This window comes from Apium graveolens, chromosome 4 (genome assembly GCF_009905375.1).
Source record: "Apium graveolens cultivar Ventura chromosome 4, ASM990537v1, whole genome shotgun sequence".
Classification (NCBI taxonomy): domain Eukaryota; kingdom Viridiplantae; phylum Streptophyta; class Magnoliopsida; order Apiales; family Apiaceae; genus Apium; species Apium graveolens.
The window spans coordinates 223,982,125-223,989,337 of record NC_133650.1 but is presented as its reverse complement, the minus strand read 5'-3'; the positions used below and the strand labels follow the sequence as shown (position 1 = coordinate 223,989,337).

General features: G+C 37.7%; 1 non-coding gene across 1 annotated transcript; it reads right to left on the bottom strand.

The window, feature by feature from the left end:
- Positions 1-5,505: 5,505 nt before the first annotated feature.
- On the bottom strand, positions 5,506-5,612 carry LOC141722466 (small nucleolar RNA R71). Its single transcript, XR_012575485.1, has one exon. It is a non-coding gene; the product is annotated as a small nucleolar RNA R71 (small nucleolar RNA).
- Between the last annotated feature and the right edge of the window lie 1,601 nt (positions 5,613-7,213).

Below are 7,213 nucleotides of genomic sequence, written 5' to 3'. Positions count from 1 at the left end.
CAACTCTATTCTCTAGAAAAGATACTTGTTCTTTTAATTTGTCTTGATTAATGTGCACAAGTCTTAATTCATTGACCTCTTTCTCAAGGTCTGTGATCTGTAAACTTAACAGTTCATTATCACGACGCGCACAATCTAAGTTACCTCTTAGATGATAAACCATTTCAGCATCAGAAAGTTTTACCTATATTCTTGACGATGAAGCTTTTCCATCAACAGCCATAAGAGCAAGATTTCCTTCTTCTTCATCTTCACTGTCAGTATCATCCCAGCTTCTTCCCTTTGCCAGATAAGCCCTTTCAGAGTTCTCTCTTACTTGCTTTGGCTTCCTACATTTTGTGGCAAAGTGTCCCAACTCATTGCAGTTATAGCATCTAATGGTGCTTCGATCAACCATCCCTGTTTTGTACCCACCACTGATGGTGTTAGAGGATGAAGATCCACCTTTCTGGAATTTGTTGTAGTTGGACTTGTACTTAAGCTTGGGATTCCTCCTGAATCTGACATTAGAGAATCTCTTGACAATTTGGGCCATTGATTCATCTTCCAATTGCTCCAGCTCTTCCAAGGAATAAAAATCATCACTTGATTGATTTGTAGTAGGAGGATCATATTTTGCTACTAACTCATTTTCCTCACCCTTGGAAAACTGTACCATTCTTTCTAACTGTTGAGATTGTTGTTGTTGTTGACCTTCAGCTACAAGTGCAGTAGATGTGCTGACCATTCTATCCTTCCCGTAGACTTCCTTCTGTTGAATTTGCTCCAACTTATAGGTTTTTAACACTCCATAGAGCCTGTCCAAAGAAATCTCATTCAGATCTCTAGCTTCTCTAATGGCAGTGATTCTATGTTCAAAATGAGCTGGCAGTGTTAAAAGGAACTTTTTGTTGACCTCCCTGATTGAATAATACTTTCCATTGATGTTCAGGTTGTTGATCAACGCATTGTACCTCTCAAACACTTCAGTAATTCCTTCTCCTGGATTTGATTTGAAATGTTCATATTCAGAGGTTAGGATTTCCAACTTGTTCTCCCTAACTTCCTCTGTGCCTTCATTAATTACCTCAATAGTTTCCCATATGTGTTTAGAATTTTTACAGTTCATCACATGTCTGTTCATCAAAGGATCAAGGGAATCAATTAATATTAATTGAAGGCTGGCATCCAAGGAGGCTTCTTCCTTCTCAGCAGGAGTAAAATCTTCGAGCTCTTTTGGATAGGTTCTAGCTTTAGTAGTCACCACACCATCTATTATTGCCTCTGGTTCAATAACCATTGGAGTTTTTATACCCTTCTTTAACAAGTTTGAATATTTGGGATTTGCAACTTGTAAAAGTAAGAGCATCTTCTTCTTCCACATAATATAATTCTCTTTATCAAATTGTGGAATTTTAACGGTTCCAACTTTATGTGAAGTCATTATGAATTTTTGAATGAATAAAAATTCAAAGAGTTGAAAAATCACAAAAGTCTAGGATCTTGATTTGTTCATTAATCAGAAGGCTCTGATACCAATTGTTGGGTCCCAATGTGTTTGTAGAAGGGGGGGTTGAATACAAACAGTACCAAATAATCGAATAAATGCGGAATAAAAAAATGTGAAACAAAATTCAAGTTAAATAACAATATTATTAAACTTGAAAGGTGTTACAACAACTGTATCGATTACAAGGAATTAATCTCAAATCAATTATCACAAATCTAGAATAAATTCGACATGAACTTTTTCTATTTTTGCAATAATTAGAATCAAATGCTAAACGCGATTTGAGATTAAGTTCTAGGGATTTTGATCCGCTAGATTATTACACAAGAACAAGATAAAGATTTCTAGTTGATTGGATTTAACTTTACAATCTAGAAATTGATCTTGAAGTTGCAGAGAAGAATAAAATGTTTGTTGCGGCTGCTCTATTCTTGTTTGTTGACTTGTGTATTTGATGATATTTTCTTTCTGCTGCTTCTGTTTCTTTTTAATTCATTCAACAGAATTGAATTGAACTGGAATGACAATCCTGAGCTCAGCAAGACTTTCGGTATGACAATCAAATGAACTAGCAAGACTATCAGAATGAACTAGCAAGACAATCAGAATAAACTAGCAAGACAATCCTCCTCCCAGTGTAACTTTCGGTGAGACTATTGTTTATACTAGCATGACTTTCGGTATGACTATTGATTGTCATACCGATTGTCATACTAGTACAATCAGTTTGACTTGCTGAATTTAAATGAATTTTAATCCAATTTAAATTCTGAAAATTCCTAAAATTAATTCAGAATTAATTAATCAATTAATTCAATTAATAAATAAATTATTCTTCACAGATATAATTTATTTTCTTAATTAAATTAGATGACTTAATTAATTAATAGAGATTTAATTCTAGTCTTCAACAGCACCCATCCTTCTGCAAATCTTCTGAAAATCACTGAAAATTATGAATCAATTCCACCACTTCAATGTTGACACTCGATGTACTGTCTGGTTCATGAGTGACTAACTTCCGTGACGTTTCTTCATGTCTTGACTTTGACACTTTGATTTTCTTCAGATTAAATCCTTGTAATTAATGATACTCTGACGAGATCTCTGTCACTTGATTAAATCCACACTCTTGATTTATATCACTAAAGCATGATCAATTTCTTGAACTTCTTCCAGTGAATTAATTCCTCAAGTCTGTAGATGAACCTTGTTTCTGAATCCTTTGACAGATATTACTTTGCGAGATCTCTTTGACGGTAGATCCACTATTTACTTATTACATTCTTATTTGAGTTGAGTTAAATCCTCGAATATACAAATAGGCTATGACATATGACTTACACCCCACAATGATTTGGTCATCATGATTTAGTTGTCCCATTGAACCAAGTTCTTGGGATCTCCAATCAGCAATAGTTGGGTGTTCACCATGATGTCGTTAAGCAATAGGCTTAAGGCTCATCCCTCTCGATGATTTCTTAACCACTTCACTTAATAACCCTTTCGTTAGAGGATCCGCGATATTATCCTTTGACGATATATAGTCAATAGTGATAACTCCGGTTGAGATTAATTGTCTAATGGAACTATGTCATCGTCGTATATGACGGGACTTTCCACTATACATCGTGTTATGTGCTCTTCCAATAACGGATTGACTATCACAATGTATCCCTATTGCAGTCATAGAATTTGGCCATTTGGGAATATCCTCCAGAAATTGGCACAGATATTCAGCCTCTTTAGTGCATTTATCTAGTGCCACGAACTCAGCTTCCATCGTGGAATGAGTTATCACCGTTTGCTTAGAGGATTTCCATGAGACTGCCGCTCCAGCTAGTGTAAATACGTAGCCACTCGTAAACTTTAGTACCTTCTTGCTAGATATCTAGTTTGCGTCAGTATATCTGTTGAGTGGCATTTATGAAACTTTATTACGCTCCGTAAAGCTTTGAATTGGTGTAATTTTACTCAAGTTATTGGTATTTTAATGTGTGTTTTTGCATTTCAGGAATTAATCTGAGAATCAGGTGATTTAGCATTGATTTGATGCTAATATGGTGAGGTTGGTGTCTAAGGAATAAAGCTCGTGAAGACTGGCTCAAATCTGCAAGAAAAAAAAGAAGTCAAAGTTTTGGCAGAAGCCTAGCGCGCCCGCGCTAATCAAGCGCGCGACCGCGCCCAAACTTCAGAGAGCCAGCGCACCCGCGCTGATCAAGCGCGCAGCCGCACCCGGTCGGGTTTCAAGAATCATGTTTTGAATAGAAGACTGATTTATGGACTTCTTTGTTAATTAGGGCTGCTATATAAATAACTTTAGGTCATTTTTAATAATATATCAAGCCAGAGACTTGTCAAGGAGAGCCGTAAGAAGACCGTGTTAGCACGATTCAACGAAGACGAAGAAGATCTTTTTTTTACTTGTGAATCTTTGTTCTAAGTTGTAACTTGGATGCTAGTTTTCTTATATGTGAACCTTACTCTTGTTTCGTACTTGGTTTTATTTATTTGTTATAAATACTACGTTTATTATACTATGCTTTCATCGGAACCCACGTTGATGATGAGCCCGGTTATGGGCTAATCGTTATCGTGGGGTTCTAGCGGATTTATTTATGGATTTCTTTAGTTAATTTGTTTCGATGCCTTAGTATTCGATGATTTTATGATAACCTAGAATTGGTTGTGTTTATTCATCTTATGAGCGCCGCGAACTTATAAGATAGTGTGTTAATTCTTAATGAAGGGAAAGTGAATTTAAGGATTTAGAACTTGCCATGCTAGCATAGGTTCATGTATTTGTTATGCATGATTCGTAGGTAATTGTAACCATCTTACTTGCCCTATGTAATCAAGATAGATAACTTCTGCTTAAACCGTTATATTGTCAAATTTTATAGACATATAGGGTCTCAATATAATTGGTGTTTATTCAGCTTCTATCTCTTTTGTGGATGTCTGGTAGTATGGTATTTGTACAATGAAAGTTGGCGTTTATCAGTTTCGTGTTATCTGATTAGTGTCATCACCATTGCATGCTAAGGTTAAGAACAATAAGGCTATTGAATAAAGTATTTAATGAAGTTAGAATCTCATGTTTGTCATATATATTAATTCAGTCAATCTTATTCTCTTAGTTATAATTGTTTGCTTAATTCTTAGTTATAAACAACCTCAATTTATTATCGTCATTGCATTGAATAATAACCATACATTGTTGCTTAAGTGCGTAAATTACTTAGTTAACTAAAGTCAGTCTCTGTGGGAATGAACTAGAAAAGATTCTATATTACTTGCGAACGAGTATACTTGCGTGTATTATTAGCGCGTGTTTAGCGACTAACAAGTTTTTGGCGCCGCTGCTGGGGACTGCAGTGTTAATTTATAGTTTATGTGCTTTCCATCAGTGGTCTTTGAAGTTCATTGACTCGGACATTGTTACTTATTCGTTTCCTTGCTTATTTCAGGTACTCTAGCGAGGGTGTATGCATACACGTTCGCGTACTCGTAAGAGAACACTGGATAAAGCCGAGGAAGAAGTTGTGGTGGTTGGAAAGGAAGTTTTTGAAGAAGAAAAGAAGGTAGAAGAAAAAAAGAAAATTGAAAAACCAGTTTTAGTAGAGATGGGTGATCAAGCAGAAAATCGTAAGGCTTTGATGGACTATTCTCAGCCTAAGATCAATGACATTCAGTCAAGTATCATCAGGCCAGCCATCAGGGTTAACACTTTTGAGATCAAGTCAAGCACGATTCAGATGATACAGAACTCAGTTCAGTTTGGGGGTTCTCCTACTGAAGACCCCAATATGCACATCAGGGATTTCATCGAGATTTGCGGCACTTTCAAGTTCAATGATGTGACTGAAGATGCTATCAAGCTGTGACTCTTCCCATTTTCTCTGAGGGACAAAGCTAAGTACTGGTTAGATTCTCTACCAGCAGGGTCTATTACCACTTGGGAAGATCTTGCTCAAAAGTTTCTCACTAAATTCTTCCCTATGGCAAAGACTACTGCAATCAAGAATGCTCTTACTCAGTTTGCTCAGCAAACCGGAGAATTTTTGTGTGAGGCTTGGGATCAATATAAGGAGATGCTAAGGAAGTGCTCGTACCATGGCATGCCTGATTGGATAATTATTAACTATTTCTACAATGAATTAGGTGCTACTTCTAGACCCATACTTGATGCGGGTTCAGGAGGAGCCTTATGGGCTAAGAGCTACGATGAAGCTTATGAATTTATTAAACCGATGGCTGTTAATGAGTACCAGAATCCTTCCCAGAGACTGACTCGGGGAAAGGTGGCAGAAATTCTGGAGTTGGATGTAGCAACTGCTATAGCTACCCAACTTAAGGTTTTAACGATGAAGGTGGACATTTTGGCTAATTATGGAGTTAATCAAATCGCTAGTGTCTGTGAGCTTTGTGTTGGTGCCCATGAGACTGATCAGTGCACAATTTCTAGTGAATCAGCTCAGTTCGTAAGCAACTTTCAGCGTTCGCAGCAACCTGTGCCAGCCACTTATCATCCCAACAACCGCAATCATCCTAATTTCAGCTGGAGCAACGCTCAGAATACGGTTCAACAGCCTTATCAATAGTATCCACCTAAGCAGTACAACCCCCCTGGTTTTCAGCAACCGCAATATGTACCAAGACAACAACTCCAGCTGTAACAAGCTAATGAAAAATCTGAATTAGAGGAGTTGAATCTTATGTGCAAAAGTCAAGATGTTTTTATCAAGACCTTGGAAAATTAAATTGGGCAAATTGCCAATGTCTTGCTAAATCGTCAGCCTGGTACACTACCTAGCGACACTGAAGTGCCAGGAAAGAGGGAAGCTAAGGAGCAGGTAAATGCAATTACTTTGAAGTCTGGAAAGGTTGCGAATCCCGAACAAACTCAAGCGTTGACTGAAGAAGCTGGGGCTGAGAAAGATGTAGAGCAGCAGGAAGTAGAAGTGGAACTAAGGAAGACTACTGTTGAGCACACTCCTCCTGAGGGTAATACAGGGGAGAAACAGATCTATCATCTACCGCCTTTTCCTAAGCGGCTGCAAAAGAAAAAGCTGGACAAGCAATTTGAGAAGTTTTTGGAGGTGTTCAAGAAGCGTCATATCAACATACCTTTCACTGAGGCTCTTGAGAAGATGCCTAGTTATGCAAAGTTTATGATCTCAGAAGGTGAAGCTAGATGATTTAGAGACTGTCGCTCTCACAGAGGAATGCAGTGCTGTGCTGCAACAGAAGTTGCCTCCGAAGCTTAAAGATCCAGGAAGTTTCATTATTCTGTGTACTATCGGAAAAGTGTCTTTTGACATATGCTTATGTGACTTGGGAGCTAGCATCAATCTGATGCCTTTGTCAATCTTCAAGCAGTTGGACTTACCTGATCCAAAACCGACTTATATGACCTTGTAGTTGGTCGATCCTTCTATTACATATCCGCGAGGTATTGTGGAGGATGTCTTGGTCAAGGTTGATAAACTCATCTTCCCTGCTGATTTTGTAATTCTTGATTTCGAGGAGGATAAGAAGATTCCCATAATCTTGGGAAGACCTTTCTTGGCAACTGGCCGAACCTTGATAGATCTGCATAAGGGTGAGCTCATAATGCGTGTGCTGGATCAGGATGTAACTTTTAATGTATTTAATGCTATGAAATTTACTACGGGAAATGAGGAGTGCCTAAAGGTGGAGTTGGTCGATTCTGTGGTTACT